The 13,591-nt window shown below is 31.6% G+C and overlaps 1 pseudogene; it reads left to right on the top strand.

Moving 5' to 3' along the window:
- The first annotated feature begins 5,564 nt into the window (after positions 1 to 5,564).
- Positions 5,565 to 7,876, top strand: LOC140856261 (uncharacterized; annotated as a pseudogene).
- The last annotated feature ends 5,715 nt before the right edge of the window (positions 7,877 to 13,591 follow it).

Genomic DNA, 13,591 nt, shown 5'->3' with positions numbered 1-13,591 from the left:
AACCTTTTGGGCAACAAAGTTCGGCATCTATAGTACTTCTAGCTATAATGGTTTGTTTGAAAGATTGTCAAAAAACAATACTCTTCTCAGAAAAAAAACATAGTCAAAAGTAAATTTGACATCTAGCATCAAAAATCTAATTTAAATCACTATAACCCTCAAGTATAATTGGATAACCCACAGAATGAAGAAAATAATCTATTGTACCTTTAAGATATCGAAATACTCTCTCTAAAGCAATCCAATGAACTATACTTGGATTACTAGTATACCCACTGAGTCTGAAAATAGCATCAGCAATATTAGGTTGGGTTCAATTAGATAGATACATTAAAGAATTAATGATCTGAATATAGTTCTTTTGGTTCACAGATTTTTTTATGTTCTTCAAGAGATGGCCAGATGAATCATAAGGAGTAGACACAAAAGAATAATCAAAATATCTAAATTTATTAATAATCATTTGAGTAAAGTGAGATTGGGATAGACAGATTGAATTAGAAGTACAAATAATTTTCATATCAAGAATTAGATCAACTTTATCTAAATCTTTCATATTAAAATGATGTGATAAAATTTTTTTGATGTCATTGACTAAGTCAAGGTCAGGAGCAAGATTCAAAATATTATCAACATAGAGATAAAAAAGAATGAATCGATCATCAACTTATTTATGATAAAGATAATTATTTGATTCATTGGTTTGAAATTTATAAGAAAAGATTGTCTAATCGAACTTTTCATGCTATTGCTTAGGAGCTTGCTTCAACCCATAAAGAAATCAAACAAGTCTGCAGACTTTATGCTCCTAGTCTGACATAGAAAAATCCTCAAGCTACTGCATGTATATCTCTTCTTTAAGATCTCCATGCAAGAAGGTAGTCTTGATATCTATTTGATAAATAAAAAATTTATGAATGAAAGCTAAAGCAAGTAGGACTCGAATAGTAGTAATATGGACTATAGATGAATAGGTATCCAAAAAAATCAATACCAGCTTTTTACCTAAAATCTTGAGCAACAAGTCTTACTTTGAATTTTTCAATGGTACCAATAGTTCTCATCTTTTTTTTGAAGATCCATTTACATCCTAAAAATTTATTTTCAGAAGATAAATTAGTGAGAATCTAAGTATTATTTTCAATAATGGATTCAAGTTTGCTATTTATTGTCTCCTTTCTGAATGGAGTATCAAGAGAGTTCATGACTTTTTGATAAGTAATAGGAGTATCTTCTATCAAAAAAGTAAGGAAGCCTTCACCAAAATATGTTTTAACTCTAGTTCTCTTGTATCTCCTAAGCTCAGATTTAAGAGTTAATTCTATTGACGGAACAGATGAAGACGGTGGTAAATCTAAAAAGGATGGATGATTAGTGATTGATCTAGGAATTCAACTTTTAAAAGGAAAGGTATTTTCTAAAAAGATTGCATCTCTAGATTCAATGATGATATTGTTTGATATTGTAGAAATTTCAGAATTGATAATAAGAAACCTATAGATGTTACTACCTAGAGAGTCGCCAACAAAAATAACATTAACAATTTTAGATCCTATCTTAACTCTCTTTGGTTTAGAAATTCCAACTTTGATCAAGCAACCCCAAACTCGAAAGTAACTAAGTCTAGGTGAATATCCTTTCCAAAATTCATAGTATGTCTTTTCTCTATCCTTAGATAGAACTTTATTTAAGATATAATGTACTGATAAAAAAACCTCTCCCTATAAGTTTTGAGCTACACCAGAACTTATAATCATGGTATTGACTATCACTACCAGAAATCAGTCTTTCAGTAAGGGATAACACCAAAGGATCGGTCTCTCTGAAAATCACTGAGGGATTAGAAAGGGATTTTCAAGGGATGTTAAGTTGCATCCAAAATTCAGTTTCACTGAAGAATCTTTGAGTGATTTGCAAAAAATTTACTGCCCTCATTAAATCCCTTGAAAATCTTTTGATAATCTGCAAGGGATCAGTGAGTGATTTTCAAGGGATGTTAAGTTGCATCCAAAATTCAGTTTCACTGAAGAATCTTTGAGTGATTTGCAAAAAATTTACTGCCCTCATTAAATCCCTTGAAAATCTTTTGATAATCTGCAAGGGATCAGTGAGTGATTACTTCAATAATTTTTACCAAGAGATTTGTAAGAAAAATTCTATCCCTCAGAGATTTATCAAGGATGAATCTCTTGGTATTGATAAGATATTTTTAAAAATAAATAAATATATTAGAGAGAGATTTCTTCTTAAGAATCTCTTAGTATATTAAAATTTAGTACCAAACGAATATCACTTGTAGACACTACAAGTATTGAGAGTATTAGTGGTAACATAATAGTGATGATATGAAAAATTGAGATATTTAATCCGCTATCATAACATGGATTCATATAAAACATAGAGCAAATGAGGCATTTAATTCTCTGCCTAGGGAATCCTATGATTTGATTAGGAAGAGAGAAAAAGATCCAAAAATTTGCAAAAGCAAAATTTTTACATCCTCTTTAATTTCATTGATCATTTAAAATTGAGTTATATAGTTATATTTATAAGGATAAGATATATCCTTACTCAAGCTCGGTTGGATTTATCTTCTCAATTTCAATATGGCTTACCTTTTTAAGATAGATATGACTCGTAGAAATAAATTCATAAAACCTAAAATTTCATAGATAATAGATTTTAACTTCTACATAAACTTGGCTTAATTTCTATCGTTCCATCTAATTTCTTTCAATGTAAAGGTGTTTATCACATGAAATGTTGTCACATGCCATGTCTCTTGCATTTTATATTAGCATTATTTATAAAATTAATAGGAGCCTTTCCATCTTGTTCGACGGACAAAAATATTGTAACATGCTGTCTCTTGCATTTTATATTAGCATTGGTTATAGAATTAATAGGAGCCTTTCTATCTTCTTACGGACCCAATCCGATTCGGATTATATCTCGATGTATATGTTTTGGTATGATATGTTGTCTTTGAGGTCAGAGTACTTTTTTAGAATTTTTGTCTTATATATTATAGTCTCTAATGTTGAAGATAGTAAAAACTCTCCAACCATCTCTGCCCGTGGTTTTTCCTTCTTTCAAAGGGTTTTCCACATAAAATCTGTGTTTGTATTAATCTTTATTTTTTTTTATTTCTCTTTTGTTTGACGTCTTGTTACAACAATCAACTTATAGCCTAGGTATTTTATAAATAATAAAAAAAAATTAAAAAAATTATATTTAATTTGTTTTTTAAATTGATATTATCCACAGAAGATTTTAATTGGACTGAACACAATATTTGAAGTGATTTAATTTGGGCTTCAGCCCAATCCCAATATAAAAATTGGTTATACTTTTTTTGATTCATCTGATTAATGCTATATCATAGTTATCGCCATTCCTAAAGAAAATAAAATCATGCCCACCATCAATTTTTTTTAAAAAAAATTATTTTCTTTTCCATCTCTTCTGAGCGAAGGTCTCTATATATAATACATTACCCTTTATATTTCATCGACTCATGATTGCGTGCTCTCTAGCATGTAGATGCTCCAGAATTTATCTGCTTCACTTGGACCTAGTGCACATCTAAGCTTCCCTATTCAGGTGCTTAAGCTTCCCAGTACCCAGTTAAGTCCTTTTTGGTTCTTCTCAAGCAGAAGCCTAAGCTTTCGTATGCAGCTGCTCCAAGCCTTCCACCCGATTGAAATTCCTGAGATGAAGAGAGCATAGGGAAAACCAATGAAAAACAAAGGAAAAAGCAGTAGAAAATATAGAAAAAATAGAAAAATTGAAAGATAAGAGTTTTTCCTATATGTATTATTTTTTTTTTCATTCTCTTTTTTCGGTGATCCATGGGAAAGGAGAGCACCTAAGGAAGATGGGATTTTTTATTTTATTTTATTTTATTTTATTTCTTTGGAGATCCATGGGGAAGGAGAGCACCTGAGGAAGATGGAGCATTTTCTTAGGTTCTGTGAGGATTTGAGAGCACCTGAGGAAGATGGAGGGTTTTGTTAGGTTCTGTGAGGTTTTGAGAGCGTGAGTTGGTCCCTTTCCTCCCACCCTGAGGATGGAAAAGCATACGTGAGTTGGTCCCATTTGGTTTTAAGAGCCAAGAAGCACTGAGGGAGATGGGATCTTTTTTTATTTCATTCTTTTTCTTTAGAGATCAGTAGGGAAGGAGAGCACCTATAGGAGATGAAGGATTTTCTTAGATTCCATGAGGTTTTGAGAGCATGAGTTGGTCCTTTTTGGCTCATATGAGTTGGTTCATTTCATTTGAGACTCCTGAGGATGGAAAGCTCCCACTTGTTTGAGACTCTTAAGGATGCAAAAAAATAGAAAAAAAAGGACATTGTTTTGTGAGGTTTTGAGAGCATGAGAGTTGGTCCTTTTTGGTTTTGAGAGCTAAGCCTTCCACCCCATTGAGATTCTTGAAGATGGAAAAGACTCCCACCCGAGGATAGAAGAAACAAAAGAAAAATAGGAGAAAAAGAAAAAAAAATGATAGAAAATAAAGGAAAAAATAGAATGGGTTCTCAGCTGACAGATCTCGTTTTCACTTTGGGTTCTGATACTCGGTGGGTATATCAATTTTAAATGCGATGGGTTTGAAATTTTTGGTTAATTTTATAATCGAGTTTGAGATGGGTTGGGATAGTTAGATTTTATATGGGTTTAGATTTGGGTAGGGTATAACTAGTTTAGGATGGGTTCTCTTTCTATACCATAATGAGTTTTACTAATTAATTTATACTTGTACTCGTTAATACTTCATTTTTTTTCAATAATTTTTTTAATTACTTAATATTTTTAACAAAAGCAAATTCTATAAATATGCATTGCATTTGGAAATTTTGATTCAGTCAACCATTTTTTTTAATTTGTTGGTTGCAGATTTAGAAGAAATTAGTGAAGCACAAGTTACTTGGACTAGAGTAGGAGAAGGTCGATCATATTTGTTGAGGAATATTTATATTTTACTATTTGAATTTTGTCTATCATACTTGTAGTATTTTCTGTACTTTGTTTATTATAATATTTTTGGACCCAACCCATATTTAGCCCAATCCATTTGTGATCCAATTGCCATTTATAGTTATCATTTATATTATTATTTCTAAATAGATATACTTAATAATTTTTGATAAATTTTATAATTTGTATATAAGTGCTGACTATACATTGATTTATATTAGTAAAAAAGACACAATATATCGAGAGATCATAGTTGGATGTATAATCATTTGAGAAATGGATATGTCACTGATGAATTTAAGGAAGGAGTTGAAAGATTCCTTCGGTTTGTATTTTCATAACCTCAAAATATAGATGGAAATAAAATTAGATGTTCATATTCAAAGTGTCGTAACTTAAAGTTTGGCATTAGAGACGAAGTGATTTTGCATCTTTACTATAAAGATTTTGATGAGCACTATGCCGTATGGACTCCACATGGTGAGACTTATGATCACGTCAAAGAATCTTCAAAAGATGATATTAATCCATACAAAAAGTCGGTAGTAGAAGGGTTTGGTCCATAATTTTAAGAATTGCAATCGAATATGGAGATCACCAACAAGGAGGGTTATGATGTGCGTGAACCCTCGAATCCACATGATGAGAAATTCTATTTTTTATTGAGAGCAGTAGATGAGCCATTATAGGAGGATTGTTAGAAGCACACTAAACTATCTGCGATGTCATAATTTTTAAATTGTAAGTCTGAATTCAATATGAGTGAAAATTATTATGTTCGTCTTTTATCGATTGTCAAGAATTTGTTACCAGAAGATGAGAAGCTAGTAGAAAATTTCTATGAAACAAAAAAAATAATGGGGAAGCTTGGCCTTGGCTATCAAAAGATTGATGTGTGTCCTAATATGTATATGTTGTATTATTTAGAAGATGAGACAAAGACAGAATGCAGTGTTTGTGGTCATGCTTGGTGAAAACCTAGAAGAAATGATTATGATATAAGGGCAAAGAATATCCCTTTTAAAGTACTACCATATCTTCCACTAACTGATAGGCTTCAAAGGTTGTTTATGTCATCAAAAACAGCACAACATATGACTTGGCATACTTCAAATAGGTGTATGGATGGTTTTATGGCACACTCATGTGATAGTGAGGTATGAAAGTATTTTGATAGAATTCATCCTGACTTTGCATCCGATCTGAAGAATGTGCATTTGGGATTATGTATTGATGGATCCAATCCTTTTGGACATTCATCAACACCTTATTCATGTTGGTCTGTTCTGATTACTGTATATAATTTACTTCCACAGATGTGCCTCAAGCGGTAGTATATTTTTTTAAATATGGTGATACCAGGCTCGAAGAGTCCAAATAGAAATATTGATGTATTCCTAAGGTCTCTAATTGATGAGCTGAAGCAGTTATGGAGAGTGGAGGTAAATATTTATAATGTGAGTAGAAGATAGAATTTTCAGATGAAAACAATACTTCTATAGATAATTAGTGATTTTTCTGCATATGACATGCTGTATGGATGGAGCACACATAGGAGACTATCATATCCTTATTGTATGGAGTGCATTAAGGCATTCACCCTAAAAAGTGGAAGCAAGACATCATTTTTTGACTGCCACCGTCAGTTTTTATCTCTTGATCATCAATACAAGAGACAACGGAATGTTTTTTTCATGATCGAGTTGAGAGAGATATGCCCCCTCCTCGATTATCTAGTGAAGAAATATTAAACAGAGTGTGTATGCTTTCAGATATCACATTTGGCACGCAGCATGTCAAACAAAAGCTACTTGAATTTGGTGTTGAACATAATTATGTGAAAAAAAGTATATTTTGAGAGTTGCCTTATTGGTATACAAATCTAATCAAACATAACCTTGATGTCATGCATATAAAGAAAAATGTGTTTGAGAATATCTTTAACACAGTAATGGACATTAGGAGCAAAATCAAAGATAATGCAAAGGCAAGAAAAGATTTAGAAAGATATTGCAATAGGGCTCATTTGCACTTGAAGTCATATAATGATAGGCTTTGCAAACCTAGAGCCTTGTATGTGTTGACCATTGACTAGCAAACAGACATTTGTAATTGGTTGAAGGAATTGAAACTTTCCGATGGCTATGCCTCAAACATATCTCGATGTATGAATATTGAGGATTATAAGTTTTATGGGTTAAAAAGTCATGACTGCCATATACTTATGGAGAGATTGCTCCCTATTACTTTTCGGGGTATGATGCCACCTCCAGTATAGGATGTGATAACTGAGCTATATCATTTCTTTCGGGATATATGCTCTACTATCATTCAGGTTAAGCATATGGAGATCTTAGAAAAAAATATTGTTGAAACCTTATGTAAGTTGGAGAAAATCTTTCCTCCCGCTTTCTTTAGTTCCATGGAATATTTATCAGTTCACTTGGCTTATGAAGCAAAAGTTGGAGGATTAAATCAATTTAGATGGATGTACTTGTTTGAGTGGTACTATCCTTTATTCATAGTATATAGTTTGTTAAATTTTTTATATCTTATATTAGTGAAATTGATGTTGTTTAGGTATATATTCTATTTGAAGAATATGGTACGAAATAAGTCTTCTGTCGAGGGTTCAATATGTGAGGCTTATGCTATCGAGGAAATCAGCTCTTCTTGCTCATATTATTTTGAGCCTGAGGTACAAACAAGGTTGACTCAAGTCCCACGAAATGATAATGGGAGAGATATGGGGCTTTCAGGATGTCTTTTTATCTTTTTGCATCTTGGACGGCCAATAGAAATAATTATGTCTTATAGGTTAATGACTGATGAAAAGTATGATGCTGCACATATTTATGTGTTGCTTAATTATGAAGAGCTTGGACCATTTATAGAGTAAGTATTCTATTTTTTTTATTTATAATGTATATCAAATATTAAATTATTTAGATTAATTATGTCTGACTAACATAAGTACAGTCGATATGAGTTGCATATTAGAGCATGCTCACTTTATATTATCGATGCAGAAGTTGAGAGAGTATGTGAGTGGAAGTTTATAAGATGGTTGAAAAATTTGGTTAAGTTGATCTTGTACTCTATATAATATTTTTTTTGTTGATCATCCTTAAGTTAAATGATTGTGATAATTATTTCTTGAAAATAGATGAAGAGTGAGAGGTATGGAATTGATCGGCGTATCGTGGATATAGCACAAGGTTCAAGTCCAGGAGTTACAACTTTCAAAAGATATTTTGTCAACAATTTCAAATTCCACACACTTGAATATGGCATCAATAAACAAATAATAAACAGTGATATGCGTGTAAAAGGGAGTTGTTATAATAACTTTGAACATGATTATTATGGCATGTTAACTGAGATTTTGGAGTTAACTTATTATGGTGCTGGAAACAAGGTAGTGTTATTTAGATATGATCGATATGACACTGAGAGAGGCATAAGAGTGCATCATGATCATGGTCTCATGGATATGCACCATAAATCATGATTGAATATCAATGAACTTTTTGTATTGGCACAATAAGCACATCAAGTATATTACACCCCTTATCCATGCAATAGAAGGAGACATCTGATTGTGGGCGGTATGTAAAGCTAAAGCTAGAAATTTTTTTAATATCCCTTTAGTAGATACAGGTGATGACAATATATCTTTGGATATTGATATGTATCAAGAGGATGATATCGCAAACCCATCTGTAGGTTCGGCTAATGAAAAACTTTACGCACCTAATTTGCTAGTTGATTTCTCTCAGTATGAAATGCTTGATGATGATGAGATACGTAAGTTGTGACAAAGATTAGAAGAAGCATTGGTAGAAGAGGAAGAGGAAGAGGAAGAAGAAGAGGAGGTTGAAGAGGATGTAGAGGATGAGGAAGAAGAAGAATTTGAAGACAATGATGAGTCTAACGAGGAAGAAAATAAGTTTGAGTTGCCTAACAGTGTTAATGATTGATTTATATAATATTGCTATTTATATTTAAATTTAGTTGCCGTGTAATGTATTATCATATTGGATTGTTTATAATTATATATATTTTGGATAATTTTGATCATAATTTATCAAATATTTATTTTGACTATTTGATCTGTGCCTATATTATGAGTTTGAGTAGCACTATGACTTTCATTTTGGAAGAATGGATTGTTTGCAAGACAAATAGCGTAGGCCTGCACCACAGAAGAAGAAAATGAAATGTCTAGAATCACCAATTCTGTATCCGAAATAGACGACTAAAAGGAAAGACAAAGACGAGGGAGTCCTCGGATGGGGAAACCGACGATTGAGAGGTTAAATCACACCATATATATTATTGCAAATAATATATATGATCTTAAGTTAGATTCATAATATATAATATTTGCATCTAATCTTTATATATGAACATGGACAATGATATGCGGTGGAGCATCCAGACTTGGTCAAAGGAGTGGTAGAGGAAGAGATGCATCCAGACAATAGCTTCAAGATGAACATGATGGGGATAGTGGGAGACATCTACAACGGTCTACCTGTAGGCTATTTGACACACCTCTGTTTGTTGAGGGGTATGGCTCATTGCCCATGGAGGAGCACCCTATCAATCCTTCACCTCATGTATCGGACAATATAGGTTCTATTGATTCTATGCGTACAAGAGGACTGAACCAGCCAGCTCCTGAGTCAACCATTGAAGCAGATAAAGTTTCCATCACAGTGAAAATGAATAAGTAAATTTTATAATTATATATTCTTATTTGATATTTATTTTTATTATTATTTTGTATGATTAATTTGGTTGATGGCTTATGTGTAGATTTGTCGAGTCTAAAGTGTCACATCAGATGAGTTTTTGGCTAAAGCAGTGCTTTAAAGAAGCTTAGTCTTTGTGGAGAATGGTGAAGCAAACAACCAAGGATGAGTTATTATGCAAATTTGAGGTGATGTATTAGGCTTTTACTTAGTTCATAATGTAAGTTATTATAATAACATAGCATAAGTCTTCGATATATTTTGCAGGCAAGGTACGATGGTCTCCAGCAGAAGATTATAATATTAGAAAATATTAGGTGAGTATCAGTAGATGTCTACTTACTGGCATAATGAGTGAGGCACGAAAAAAATGTATTGATGAGATAAAAGAAATGAATCCATGAGCCACATTTGTAGACACAATCGACAAAGTTCATCCAAGTTGGATGAAGCAAGATATATGGGATGAGTTGTGTCAGAGGCATTGGCTTAAGGATAAGTGGCAGGAGAAGTCTAAAGCTACTAAAAAAAATCAAATGAAGCAAAAAGAGGGACGATCACTAAGTATTCAGCGGGTTCTGTTCTCTTTGTGATGCATAAGAGAAGGATGATAATTTATTAAGTATTTTTTTATTATTATTTATATTTATATTCAATCATATATTTATGATATAATAACTTATTGTAGATACAAGAGAATGGTGCAAAACTTATCATTGCAATGCTTTTTGATCACACCCATAAGAAGAAAGGGACAGAAGAGTTCGTGGATGCAAAATCCAAAAAAATTAGCATAGATTCTCAATTTTATATCTAAATATATCTATATGTTAATATATATTAACATATGTGTATCCATAATTATATCCATAAGTATTGAATGGTTGGATAATAAATTGAATGGTTAGTTCACATTATTAACAGGTTGTGTGTTTGTTATTTTGGAAAGTCATAGTTTTAAGATAAACTTTGTTAAATTTTTGAGAAATATCCAATAGATTTTAGATATTTAGGTTCATGGAGTTGGGATATTACATAAATAGATAAATTATTGTTGTTTTGTTTATCTTATTTTTATGCATATTATCCATGAAATAGAGATATTTATTAATTCAATTTTTTTTTAAAGATCTAAACTTTTTTAATGTTTGGTTGTAGGAGGCATATAAGGTTGCTTTTATAAAAAAATACAACTCAAAGATTGATTCATAACCTTTATTTGATGCTACTGTGTGGGTGGAAGCCACAGGAGGTGTTTCTAAAAATAAAGTGTATAGATTTGGACCGCATGCATATTCATTCAGTGTACTCGCGAGGACTCCTACATCATGCTCTACTTCTCATGAACCAAGCAGGCCTTCAAGGAGTGCATCCACCGCTAACTCTGTTGCCCAAGGAGCTATGGAGATAACGCAGAAGCATATTGTAACGGCTTTGATGAACCCTTAACATAGAGAGATACTGCAATCTCTTATATCTACTCTTGGTTTTACATCATCTGAGCAATTGCCATCTCCTCCACAAGAAGGAACCGAGCCAGGTCCCCCTCCAACTGATCCTCCATGTGATTGATGTTTGATTATGAACTTATTAGGTATAGTTTTATGTTTGATGTTGGATAGTAATTAGAGTTGAATTGTTTAATATTTTGATGTGATATATTTACTTATGGATTGAAACTTTGATGGATGCTAAACTTATATTTTGTGGAAGCTTTACTGAAATTTATTTGTTCAAATATGTTGTTGTTTATTTTGTACTATAAAATATTAAGTTATGGTTGATATATTGAGAATTAGGATATATATAGCTAACCTTTCTACTATATTTACAAAATAGTCTTCCAGGTGGAAGCTTTACTAAGGGATCTGCAAGAAAAATAGAATGTTAGATGGAAACTTTATTAAGAAATTATCAAGGGACTATTTAACAAATCTTAAACAATCACCAAGGGACCGCCGAGGGTTATCACTGAGGGATCTGTGAGGGATAACTTTCTCACAAATCATTCAACTGATCAATTTTTAGTAAGGAATATTCGCTTGATGGATCTCTTGGCAATTATCGAGGGATTTTTAAGGACATTTTGATTAGTAAATCTCTTGAAAAATGATCGATTCTAGGCAAATGACCTTCACTTTCATCACAAAAAATTCCCTCACTAAAATTTTTCAATCCCTCGATAATTATTGAGGGATTTCTGAGGGAGACTTTTATTAACATCATATATTTCAAGAAAAAATTTTTTCTTGAAAATCCCTCGGTGAATCTTTTTACCAAGGGATTTTTGACTTTCATCAAGAGATTTTGTTTCTTGCTTAAAGGTTGATTTCTGGTAGTGCATGTTCAATAGGGTTCGATTCTTTCTCTCAGCAATATCATTTGATTGAGGAGAATAAGGAATAGTGGTTTCATAAATTATCTCATTTTCTTCGTAGAATAAAGTCAATTTATTTGAAGTATATTCACCTCCTCGATCAGACTTTAGGATTTCAATTCTTGTTTTAAGTTGGTTTTCAGCTATTACTGTGTAAACCTTAAACTTGTTAAAGAATCCTTAGTCTTCAAAAGATAGGTATGGCAAAATTTAGAGAAATCATCAATAAAAATTATAAAATAATGATTACTGTCATGGGTTGGTCCTCTATTGGAATCACAAATATCACTATGAATAAGTTCAAGAATTTAAGTATTTTTAAAGCCACAGACTTGAAAGATTTTCTAGACTATTTAGATTAAACACAAACTTCACACTTTAAATTATGTTCGTTGTTTACTTTTAAAATTAGATTAAGATTAGATATTTTATTAATTGATCTAAGATTGATATGATCCAATCTTTCATGTCAAGTTTCACAAAATTCAGAATTTAACACAAGAGATGTAGAAGAAATGATTGTACTTTCATTAATTTTTGAAGAAGAAATTACATTCAATTTGAATAATCATTCGGATACAAAGCCTTTTCCAATAAATATATCTCTTTGAGAAATTACAACTTTATTGAATTATAAAATAATCTTACAATCTAACTGAATAAGTAGAGAACCACTTAATAAGTTTCTTCTTATGGTCGGTACATGCTGCACATTTTGAAAAGTTAAAATATTTTTTAAAATAAATTTTAGATTAATTATTTTACTTTCTAGTACTTTGATAGTTGTCCGCCACCCATGGTCACACTTTTCTTCCACTTAATCCTTGATATATAAGGAAAACTAGGACCTATCATTATAGATATGGTTGTTGGCTTGGATATAACCATCATTTGAATCTAAATAAGTTAAATTAATAGAGGGAGTAAAAGAAATTGATCTAAAAGAAGATGATTCTTCTTCGATCATGTTAACCTGAGGTCTAGGTTGATGTTGATTTTTCGTATTCTTCTTTTTGGAGACAATCTTCTATTTTTTATGTAGAAATACTAAGGGTGCATTTGGTTATACTTTTTAATTTTTGATTTTTAAAAAATATTTTTTTTTATTTTTTATTATTGAGTACAAGCAAAAAAGCAAAAAGTATGTATGGTAACTACATTGCTATAAAGCAAAAAATAATGTTTGAAAATGGCAGGTGAAAAGCTCGACGAGGGAGAAGAGTTCAAGAAGGGAGGGAGAAGGAGATGGAGAGGTGAAGAGCTCGATGAGGGAGAAGGATTCGGACTTTTTACTTTTTGGTTTGGCATTTTAGATGTGGAGAAGCAAAAAAAAAGCAGAAAAATAAATTTTGCAAAGCAAAAAATTTTTGCTTTGCATATAAAATAATATTTTGATTATTTTGATTTTTATTTTTTGCTTTTCATGGTGTTACCAAATATTATTTTTTGATTTTTATTTTTTTAAATCAAAAAATAAAAA

This window comes from Elaeis guineensis, chromosome 3 (assembly GCF_000442705.2).
Source record: "Elaeis guineensis isolate ETL-2024a chromosome 3, EG11, whole genome shotgun sequence".
Classification (NCBI taxonomy): Eukaryota; Viridiplantae; Streptophyta; class Magnoliopsida; order Arecales; family Arecaceae; genus Elaeis; species Elaeis guineensis.
Note: the sequence above shows the minus strand (reverse complement) of the source record. Positions and strands in the feature narration are given on the sequence as shown.